The sequence below is a fragment of the Eubalaena glacialis genome, chromosome 18 (assembly GCF_028564815.1).
Source record: "Eubalaena glacialis isolate mEubGla1 chromosome 18, mEubGla1.1.hap2.+ XY, whole genome shotgun sequence".
In the NCBI taxonomy this organism is placed as follows: Eukaryota; Metazoa; Chordata; class Mammalia; order Artiodactyla; family Balaenidae; genus Eubalaena; species Eubalaena glacialis.
The window spans coordinates 1,193,951-1,205,569 of record NC_083733.1 but is presented as its reverse complement, the minus strand read 5'-3'; the positions used below and the strand labels follow the sequence as shown (position 1 = coordinate 1,205,569).

The following is an 11,619-nucleotide window of genomic DNA, read 5'->3' as shown; positions in this document are numbered from 1 at the left end:
ACGCTCCACCTCCCAGCCAATGAGCGGGATCGGACGATGGACTGCCGACGCTGAGCCCGCCCCCGCTGGCCAGCGGCCGCGCTCCGACTCTGCGCAGGCGCGGGGCTCTGTCCCAACGCGGTGTCCGCGCAGGCCCCGGCTCTGCGCAGGCGTGGGGTGTGCGCAGGCGCGTGGCGGCGGCTTTCCTGGTAGCGCGCGCGGCTGTTGCGGTCGAAGACTCGGGGTGAAAGCTGCTCTGAGCTCGGCAGGATGCGGGCCCCGCTGCCCGGGGTTCCCACAGACTCCCCACCCACTGGGCGACCAGTTCCTGGGTGGCGGGCTGCTAAGGGAGGAGCTCTTCGGAGATAGGTGCTTTCAAACCCCGCTCCCGTTTGTTTAAGCTCCAAATAAGCAAGGATTCTTTTTTCCCGGTTGAAATGGGTTGCCACATTTATATTGACTCTTTTATTGCTGTAAAATGTACCATTTTAACCACTTTTAAGCGTGCAGTTCTGTGGCATTAAGTATCTTTATATCGCTGGGCAACCATCCCCACCCTCCATCTCCGGAACGTTTTCATTTTCTTAAACTGGAACCCTGTTCCTTACACAGTAACTCCCAATTTCCCCTTTCCCTTTGTAAAAATTTATTTTTGGCTTTAAAATGATTCAGGTGTCAGTGAAGATAGGAGTATGTGATATAAATTCTCCCACTCTGGGTGCTGCCCCCCCAGTTCTGTTCCTGGAAGTATCAGCAAATAGCTTTCTTCCTCTTAGGTGTTTCTTGGAGATCATCTCCGATGATCTAGACTTACCATAACTTGTCCACCGCGTCCCCTGTTGGTTGACAGTTGGGTTGTTACCAATTTTTGGACACAAGCTGCTTTTTTGTGCAAGTGTGAGTTCTTCTGTAGGAGAAATCTCTGGAATTGGCATTGCTGGGCCCAGCAGGATGTGCCTAAAGTAATGTTGATAGCTCTTGGCAAGTTCCCTCTGGAAGTTCCATTGATCATTGAAGCCCAGCCACCAAAGTAAGGGAGCCCAAACCTTCCCCAGCACGGCGGCTCCCCCTCCGCCTGACACATGAAAAATGGTATCTCACTTCCATTTACAGCTGTGTTTCTGACGGTTGTTATTTTAAGTTTTTCTTGGAATCACTTTTCGGTTTCATGCAAAGCCACTGAAACTTCTTTGAAGAGTTGCTGGTGGATTGCTCTGGACAGCGGTCACGGTGTGTTCTCTGAGCCACAGAAGGAAGGTCACCCGTGAACCTCAGTGATTTATGCTCTGCCGTGGTAGTGATGTGAGGGACAGCACAGACGTTCACGACACATCTGTTTTGCGCCAGGTACTGTGCTAGGTGCTCCACCCTACATCACCTGGGTAACTTCAGTTTTATGGTTTATAATTTAAGTATTTACTATAGAGTGAATGTGTCACCCCAGATTCGTATGTTGAAACCTAACCCCCAGTGTGATGGCGTTAGGAGGGGGGCCTCTGGGGGTGATGAGGTCATGAGGGTGGAGCCCTCATAAAAGAGACCCCACAGAGCTCCTCACCCCTTCTTCCAGGTGAGGACACAGCAGGAAGACACCAGCCGTGAACCTGGAAGGGGCTCTCACCAGACACTGAATCTGCCAGCACCTTGATCTTGGACTTCCAGCCTCCAGAACTGTGAGAGCTCAGTGGTATTTGTTTAAGCCGCCAGCCTGTGGTGGTGTTTGGCATAGCATCCTGAACAGACTAAGACAGTACTACATGTACGTGATTTAGAGAGTGAATTACCAGATCCCCTTCTATACCCCCCACCCAGGTTCCAGCTCACCAAAGGCAGCCACTTTTAAATCTCTTATATTTCTCCGTGTTTCTAAATAATCTGCTTATTTTCCCTCTTTCTTTCTCTCTTTCCTTTATTTCCGTTTTCGATGGTGTCTGTTGATTACCACCAAGTAGGAATGAGGAATTCTCTTCCAACCCCACCACAGCCCTTCCTCCCCCGTACGGTTAAACGTTCTCAGTGTTATGATCGTGTAAACCATGTTCACGGTTGAACATGTAGGCATAAATGCCTGACTGTGTGCATGTGGGCAAAGGCTCCCTTATGTAGTGGGGAACCTTGAACAAACGAGCCCCCTGAAAGAGGGCTGGACGTAGACCCCCAGGCTGACACGGTGAGCCCCAGCTCTCCTGAATGGTCAATCAACATGCATGTATAAGATAAACTCATCATAGGGCCTCTATTTTCTGTTTTGTTTTGTTTTGTTTTGTTTTGTTTTTGTCAAAGAGGTGTGAGTTAATGCCTGTGGGTCATGGTGAGGGTGATAAACCAGACGGAGAAACTTTAAGACACATGTGCACACGTTCTAATTTGCTCCATTAAAACGTGTTTCACAGGCATGGTGGTAGGTGCAGGGAAAACGGACTCAGCTTGAAGTGTCAAGGTCGAGGGGCAACAACGAAGCCTGGAGCATCTCCCACAGTCCTCCTCAGATTTCCTGTCTTGTTTCAAAGCATTTTTTTTTTTAATGTGGTAAAATATACGTAACGTAAAATTTACCATCTTAACCATTTGCAAGTGTGTGGTTCAGTGGCAGTAAGGGCACTCACATTGTTGTGCAGCCATCACCACCATCATCTCCAGAACTCTCTGATCTTCCCACACTGAGACTCTGTCCCCACTAAATACTGACTGCCCACCCCTCCTCCAGCCCCTGGCAGCCACCCTTCTACTGTCTGTGTCTGAATTTGTCTACTCCAGGGACCTCATGTAAGTGGAATCCTATAGGATTTGTCCCTATGTGGCTGGCTTATTTCACTGAGCATAATGTCCTCAGGGTTCATCCATGTGGTAGCAGGTGCCAGAATTTCCTTCCTGTCTAAGGCTGAGTGATAATATTCCGTCGTATGGACGGACCACGTTTTGCTTATCCATTTATCCGTCAGTGGATGTTTGTGGCGCTTCTGCCTCTTGGCTGTTGTGAGTAATGCTGCTGTGAACGTGGGTGTCAAACATCCCTTAAAGTTCCTGCTTTCAGTTCTTTTGAGTAGAATTGCCCAGTGGTAGAATTGCTGGCTCATATGGTAGTTCTGTGTTTAATTTTTTGAGGAACCTCCAGACTGTTTTCCACGCGCCTGCACCATTTTACATCCCCACCAACAGTCACAAGCTTCCCGTTTCTCTATGTCTCCACTGACACTTGTTCTTTTCTTTTCTTCTTTTTTTGTGGTAGCCATCCTAAGGGCTGTGAAGTGTGAACTGGTGTCTCATTGTGGTTTGATGTGCATTCCCAGATTTCCTTTTATTTGTGGTGATTTCTCAATGTTGATGAGAGAGCACGTGGAATGGCGTTTCTCAAACGTTGGCATGCGTACCAGTCACCCAGGGAGTGTGCTGAAATGCAGGTTCTAAGTCAGGAGGTCTGGGAATCTGCCTGTGTAGCCAGCGCCCCAGGTGTCGACGGCAGAAGCTGCTGGGTGAGGGCCACACCGCGAGTAGCAAAGATAGATAACACAGTGCACAGGGGCCCTGCAGTCAGGCCAGCCCAGCGTGTGGGTAACTTTCTTAGCCCCAGAGAGCATGTTTCCTACAGCAGAGCAGTGTTCCCTGAAGGGACTTAATGGACGGGAGGTGACTTGAAAAGATGATATGTGTCTGTACGTAGATTTTTCTTTATTGCCCTTTCGTTTCAATTCAGTCCACTGTGGAGATCCTCAGCAGCGAGGTTATTCTGGAACCTGGGGCGTGTGAAACACCAGGGAGTGAGGCAGTGGGAGATGGAAAGGGAGGGAGTGTCCTCTCCCAGGAGGAAGTTCCTCTCTCCTCCAGGCCAACCCAGCAGCCAGGCGGCAGCCAGACCCTCGTGTGTGCTGGCGGGAGCAGCCATTCAGAGCGAGAAGGGCCCGGTGCCCCAGATTTCACTCCCCACCTCGTTTCTCACTGTCCTCTTCGTCATCTTCTGAAGTCCCATGGGACTTATCATCTTGGCCCTGGAAATAAAGGGCTTGAACTCGGCGACCTCTAAAGGCCCAGGACTCTGACCGTGTGCCCGCACGGCGAGCCCGTCTCCGTGGGTCCCGGCACTGGCTCGAGGCTTTTCTGCAAAGGACTGGGTGGCAGACGCCATTGGCTTCCTGCCTCTTCCAGCTCGGCTGCCATGACCTGCGTTTGCTGTGGCAGATCCAGAGCAGCCCTAGAAAACGAGCAAGTGACACGGACACGGAGGTGCGAGTCTCATAGAATTTTCAGGCCACAAAATCTTCTTTTGATCTTTTTGGTATTTTTTTTTACAGTGGTAAAATATGCATAACACAAAATTTCCATTTTAGCCGTGTTTAAATATTTAGTTTTAAGAGCATTCACATTGTGGTGCAGCCATCACCGCCATCCGCCTCCAGAACTTTCTCACCGTCTTAAACTGAGACTCTGTCCCCGTTAAGCACTGACTCCCGGGTCCTCACAGCCACCATCTACTTTCTGTCACTCTGTCTTTGACTCCTTTAGGTCCCCATGTCAGTAGGATCATATAGGACGTGACTTTGTGTGTCTAGTTTATTTCACTGTGCATCGTGTCCTCAGAGTTCACCTGTGTGGCGAGTGTCACAGTTTCCTTCCTTTTCATTGCTGAGCGACGTTCCGTTGTACAGATGGACCACGCTTTATTCATCCATCAGTGGACACTGGGCTGCTTCCACCTTTTGACCATTGTGAATAATGCTGCTATGTCTTTTTTTTTTTTTTTAATATTTATTTATTGATTTGGCTGCGCCGGGTCTCACTTGCGGCATGTGGACTCCTTAGTTGCAGCACGCGGGCTCCTTAGTTGCGGCATGCGGACTCTTAGTTGCAGCATGCATGCAGGATCTAGTTCCCTGACCAGGGATCGAACCCGGGCCCCCTGCATTGGGAGCACGGAGTCTTAGCCACTGGACCACCAGGGAAGTCCCTGCTATGTCTTTTGCTTTTTCTTTGATATAACCATCCTCAGCTCTTGGGCTGTCCAAAACAGGTCGGGAGGGCTCGGTTTGGCCCCTGGCCATGGCTCACTGACCCTGCTCTCAAACAAAATGGTCCCAAATCACATTCTGTGCTCCGCTTTGCGTTGCCTTGTAAGTATCCAGGAACTGCCCAGGCTCACCAGCCATCCCCATCTAGAGAAAACGGATCTGGGTGGAGTGGCCCAGGGCTGAGGGCTGTCTGGGTCTGCAGGGAGGACAATTCAGCCCCTGCGTCGGCTGGACCATGTCCCGGTAATCACTGCAGGGGACACCCGCCCTCCCCTTTTCTTCTTGATAACTTTTTTCCCCCCAGAGCCATTGTTTCTGGGTAAAAGTTTTCCTGTTTATTAAGGAACGTTTGATGCATGTAAAAGAATACAGGTCATGTGGTCATATAAAGCATCAAAAAATGAAGCCCTAGCCTCTACCACTTACTTGGAGAACTCCGACCAGTTTCCCCAGGTACCTGGTGCGTCTCCCATCCTGGTCCACTCGCAGATGCAAGGAGGTGGGCGCCCTGCTTTCTGTGAGGTCTTGTCCCTGCACAGCACTTCCCGTGTCTGAGCCTAGCTCTTCTCATAGTTATGTCTCTAAGGACCCCTGACTCTTCCTTATAGGATGAATTCAGTGTCAAGAGGACCCAGCTGCAGAGGACCTGCTGGCATCCTGGGAAGGTGAGGATGACAGAGTAGTGGGGTTGGTAGCAGAAACGGAGGAACAGAGTTCAGTTCACGCTCCACGCGAAGACTCGTGGGAGGTCACCCCGGCCTTCATACTTTCAGGCTTTCAAAATTACCTTCCGTTGTCTCCCTCTTCAGGGAAGAGCTGTGTAACTTTCTAATAATCACAGAACGGAAGGTTCTGAAGCCTTCAGAGTCCTTCTAAACTTTGCTAAGTTGTGTGTGCTCCTCTGACCATTCACACACTTTCGTTGGGGTCCTCCTCCAGCAGGTGCTGTATCAGGTGAGGGGGGAGGTTGGCAATCTCCTCGTGGAGGTGAAACAGCTTCTAAAAATTGAACAAAGGGGACTTCCCTGGTGGTCCAGCAGTTAAGACTCCGCACTCCCAATGCAGGGGGCTCAGGTTCGATCCCTAGTCAGGGAGGTAGATCCCACGTGCCACAACTAAGGCTTGGTGCAGTCAAATAAATAAGTATTAAAAAAAAAAAAACTGAACAAAAACACAGCAGAGAGAGTGGCACGGGAGGCCACAGGTGACAGCGGTGGGTCGCCGGGAGATGCAAATATATGCTTTGGTCCCACAGGCGTGGCGACAGCCTTGAGAATGATGTCATTGTTACTGTGTCTTGAGAGCAAAGCCAGTTGGTGACATGTTGGGTGCATTGGAGCAAGGACTGTCTGTGGCCAGGGAGACCTCTAAAAGGTCACCGCAGTGGTCTGTGACACTGTCCTCTTCTGTGACATAGGCTAAGGAGATAAACTGTCATAGACAGTGACAGTCTGGAATGGAAGGTCTGGACCAGCAGGGGAGTGGCAGCGAACAGACTCTGAGGCCTGGAGGAGTGAGATGCGAAGAAAGCGCAGGGTGCGTCGAGGGCCCAGGGCTGGAGACAGAGGGAGGGCAATCATGGCAAATTCCACCCATGAAAATTCTAGAAAGTGCCAGCTAATCTGTAGTGACAGAAAGCAGATCAGTGGTTCCTGAGGTGGCACTGAGGGGGTGGGGTGGATGGATTAGGAAGGGGCAGGAGAAAGCTTCCTGGGGGTAGATATGTCTCTTCCGTCGATGGGAGTGATGGTGTCACAGGTGCTCATCAAACGTGGACGCCAACGTATGTGCAAGTGACCATATACCAGCTACATCTCAGTGAAGCAGGTTTGATTGTGCAGGATTTTCTGTGAGGCCCAGGTGGATGATTTTGAACTGAAGGGCTCAGAGAGGGTGGGAGAGGGTTCTCGCTGTCGTCTGAGGATAACACGCTCATGGTGTCAGAGGCGTTGTCTTTGCCCAGCTGCTCATCTAAAAGTACTTGCCTTCAGTCTTGGAACCGAGAGGGCAGCACAGGAAGAAGTTCCACAAGTGGGGAATGAAGCTGAATCTGGAGGAGGGCGGGGTGTGGGTGATGAGCCCCCTCCCCTAAGCCTGCTCGCGTCTTTTTTTTTTTTTTTTAATGTATGGATTTTAAATTTATTTATTTATTTATTTGGCTGCGTCTGGTCTTAGTGGCAGCACGTGGGATCTTTGTTGCGGCACGCGGGATCTTTGTTGCGGCACGCAGGATCTTTCATTGCAGTACACGGGCCCATCTTTGCAACATGCGGGCTTCTCTCTAGTTTTGGTGTGCAGGCTCCAGAGCATGCAGCCTCAGTAGTTGTGGCGCGCAGACTCTCTAGGCTCTCTAGTTGTGGCGCATGAGCTCTAGAGCGTGCCGGTTTAGTTGCCCCACGGCATGTGGGATCTTAGGTCCCCGACCAGGGATCGAACCCACGTCCCCTGCGTTGGAAGGCAGATTCTTAACCACTGGACCGCCAGCTAAGTTCCTCGCGTCTGATGTTTGCGTCTCCGTCCTCGAGTATAGGCCCAGTGCACGTGTGCACGTGTTCAAGAAGCATGCGTTTCAGGAGCGTCGCCTGAGTGCAGGGCCTCCTGCAGGGCCTGACGCCATCGTGAAGAGACTCAGAGGCACTGTTTCCGCCACGGCCTGAGCCCTAACCTCGTCCGTCTGCGTGGCCCCTGCTCCCCGCCTGTGGAAATGACTGACGTTTCCCCAGGAGCAGCTCACTCTACCCTGGATCCCGTTCCCAGCTGCCGTGTCTGACCCGAGTTTGGATCTCTGCTCTGCCATTGGCCAGTGGGCCTCTCACAGTCCCAGCCTCTGTGCGCTCCCATTCCCTACAGAATCCTTTCTCTTGGAGCCTGTTGGGAGGTGACACAGCTGGCAGGGAGCCAGCATCACCCTGGAGGCCCCGTGTTTGGAAATGGGATCTTTACAGAGGGGATTAAACTAAAATGAAGCCAGTAGGTAACCCTGATGACTGGGGAGATAAGAAAATAGGACCCAGACACATAGGGGGACGACCACGTGAGGAACTGGGGAGAAGCCTGCCTCAGGAGGAACCACCCTGCCGACCCCTGGGTCTGGGGCGTCCGGTCTCCAGGATGGTGAGACAGGAAAGGTCTGTGTTAAGCCGCCGGGCTTGTGGTACTTTGTCATGGCTGATAAAACACCAGTTCACCAGATCTTAGGAAGAAAGGCACAGAGCAGGCTGCTCTGCATATGTAACTGTAGCCGTTAACAGGGACCCTCTGCGGGCTCTTCAGCGGCCCCAGGGTTATCCCCGCTCTTGCAGGTATTTGGCGAATCTTGAGAGGTGCCTTCCGGCCGCATCTGCCAATGTCTTGTTGATGAGCTTCCCGTGAGAGGTTTACGGTTCCAACAGAAACGCTTAAGGTCTCACTGAGACCCAGGGCGCTGGGCTCCCGAAGGCGGAGTGCGGAGGGCTGGTCACCAGGGGCTGCGGGCTGCGGGCTGCCTACCTGCCTTTAGCCCCCAAGCCCGGCTCTCAGCAGCCCATGTCAGCCCTCCTGTGGACCAGTTGCTCCAACCTCCCTTTCCTCTTTCTCCTCAGCTTTTGTCTCTCGTTTCCCAAACCCTGGTCAGCTCTGAGATGGTGAGTGTCTCCTGCTGTTCTTCTTCCTTCCAGCCCATCTCCCTCTGCCTGCCCTCCTCCTCCCCCCACCAGGCGTGGGAGGGGACCCGCTTCCCATGTGGATTCCAGAGCTCCCGTCCTGCACGTCCGGCCGCCCTCTGACCATCTCACCCCACGCCCTGGCCCTGGGTTAAAAACGTATCTGCTATCCTGATCTGGCGCCTTATTTCTGATTTCCAAGTGAAAGGAAAGCTCAGAATTGCTTACTGAGCAGCAATGTGGTTTAGGAGCCGAGACTACAGACTTTGGAGCCAGAAATCCCAGCCCTGCCGTGGACCCGCCGTGTGACTTTGGACAAGCTGCTTGGGCCCTCTATGCCAGCGTCCTCCCTCACGGGGGATAGAGCCATGAGAGGGGTCGTGTCAGCGCCATGCCATGTCCATCCGCAATAACTGTTGATTATTGTTGGGCCCCAAAGAAGCTCTCAGGTGCGTGCAGTTGCCCTTCAGAAGAAACTGTTCATTAAATCAGGAGTAAATAACGCAGCCTCTATAGCTTCCAGTTTTTTGAAACGAGGGCTCCAAACACAGCGTCGTTTACTGTATGCACGAGGCTGGGAAGCCTCGCCAGCTGGGGTGGACAGCTGGCATCCCGCCCACACTCCTTGGCCTCCCTATTCGAGCCAACCACTGTGGAAAGTATTTCCCTCATCAGGGGACACGTGCACCCAGCTTACCTGCTTTCAAACACCCGCACATGTGGTCCTGCACCCCAGCTGCCCCTGTAAATAGATCTGGGGCTTGATTCATGCAGCCTGGATAAGCCCAGGAGGCTGCTGGCCAGGCCTCCTGGGGCTGATGATGGTTATTGCGTTTGTGCTAAGCAGAGCAGACCCGTATCCAAGGGTGGGAAAAAGCCGTGATTGTGAGATAAGCCCCAGAGCTGGATCGAAGGGGGAAGAAAGTCTGGTTTAGACCAAGGCTTGCCCTGTTCCCTCTTTATTCCCCCATTCCCTTGGCATCTGTCCCGGATCAGATAGAGGTTAGGCACGTGGGATACAGAGGCTGCCACCATATGGGGGGTTCGTGGGAGAAAGTGGCCTCGTGTGCGATGCTAAGGATGACAGGCTTGAACTTGAGACTGGGGGGCAGACAGCCTGTCTGAGGCTGGAACGGCGCGAGCTGAGCAGGTTGGAGCCGCCCTTGGGGTGCAGGATGGAGGCTGAATGGGAGATGGCAGTGGGGGCCGGGAGGATTCTTCCACTGTCGGCCTGGGAGATGGTGAGAATGTGGACTGTGGTGAAGGCCATGAAGGTCGAGGTGAAGACGCTGGTCTGAGGAGGCCTGAGAGGTGGAACTGGCTGACTGTGGGGTGGGGAAGGTGAGGACAGGGCCCGTCTCTCGTGATGCACGTGTGGGGAGACCACGTGGCCTCGGAGAGTCATTTCCGGAGTCAGTGGATAAAGCAGGAAACACGTCAGGGCAGAGCTACCCCGAGTGACCGGTGGATGGCTCCCTGGAGCGGCGGACCCACCTCCCAGCTCCTCCCCGGTGGCCCACCTGCCACTCCGGCCCTGAGGGCTCAGGTTCACGCTCGAGGGTCCCATGTAGGGTTGGGGGTTCCCACGCCGTGTGTCTCAGGGGCCCTGCGCCCGCCCAGACGATTAAGGGCCCCAAAGAGCTAGTTTGTGTGGAGGCTTCCATCTGTTTTTACCCATTTCGGAAGTTAAATTTGCTGAGTTCGTTTGCTAAGTTCATTTAAAATTATCAATAATAAACCCATCACGTGTTAACGTTTTGTGAACAATAGCTATCTTCTGAAGCAAAGTTGTAGTGAGGAGAGTGGTGGTGGTTTGCATCTTTGCAAGTGTCCACGTGCGGCCCCGTGGACGTCTGTGGCCAGGCTGTCCTCTCAGCCTCCTCCTCGTGACGCTTTGGCTGACGTGTGGGAAGGAAACCTAGCCGTGCGGCAGGCACGCGCTGGAAGTGCTTTCGGACGATGTGGCTCTTGTTTGAAAGCACCAGAACTCTGCCAGGTGTGCTGTGATCCTGGCGCCTGGCAGTGAGCTTCCCGCACTCTGCTCCGCTGGCTTCCCTGGTCTGTCTGGTGCTTTGCGTCTTTGGTCCAGGCGGGGCTTTGTGACGTCCGCGTCGGTCATTTGGAAAATATTGCTTCACTGACTACACAGAGCTTCCAAATGCTGACGTTTCTTTTCTTTTTTTTTTTTTTTTTAATAAATTTATTTATTTATTTTTGGCTGCGTTGGGTCTTCGTTGCTGCGCGCAGGCTTTCTCTAGTTGTGGTGAGTGGGGGCCACTCTTCGTTGTGGTGCCCGGGCTTCTCATTGCAGTGGCTTCTCTTGTTGCGGAGCATGGGTTCTAGGCACGTGGGCTTCAGTAGTTGTGGCACGCGGGCTCAGTAGTTGTGGCTCGCGGGCTCTAGAGCGCAGGCTCAGTAGTTGTGGTGCACTGGCTTAGTTGCTCTGCGGCATGTGGGATCTTCCCGGACCAGGGCTTGAACCCACGTCCCCTGCACTGGCAGGCAGATTCTTAACCACTGGACCACCAGGGAAGTCCCTGACGTGTTTCATTTTATAGTATGAAAAACTCACTTCCTCATCAGAAAAGGCTTTAAGATTGGGAAATTGCCAAGCTTTTATGGAAGACAGACGTTCCGAAAATTGCCATTTTCTCTTGAAAGCGCAAGTGCTATCATTGGCAGTAAATACTGTCCGTCCTCCCTGAAGTGGCAGGCTCACTGGTCCTTTTCTGAGAAGCCGTCTGCGAGGACTGTGGTCGAGGCGACCCTGCACACCTCACACGGCAGGTCCCCCTCCAGTGGCAGTGGAGGGCCCCGCACACTCCCCACCTCTCCACTCAGAACATCACAGGGACCAGGACTCAGGATGCAGGGCGTCCTGAAGCCGCACTGCTTTGCGTGAGTGTGTGGTGGTGAACTTTGGTTCCTCGGTCTGTGCGGAGCTGCCAGCGGTGCAGCCCCCTGCTTTTGCACCATCGATGCTGTGAGGGACATAA

General features: G+C 52.9%; 1 long non-coding RNA gene across 1 annotated transcript; it reads left to right on the top strand.

Annotated features, from left to right (window-relative positions):
- Positions 1 to 1,187: 1,187 nt before the first annotated feature.
- On the top strand, positions 1,188 to 5,643 carry LOC133079173 (uncharacterized). The gene is made up of 3 exons (XR_009698073.1): positions 1,188 to 1,326; positions 1,550 to 1,652; positions 5,591 to 5,643. It is a non-coding gene; the product is annotated as an uncharacterized LOC133079173 (long non-coding RNA).
- The last annotated feature ends 5,976 nt before the right edge of the window (positions 5,644 to 11,619 follow it).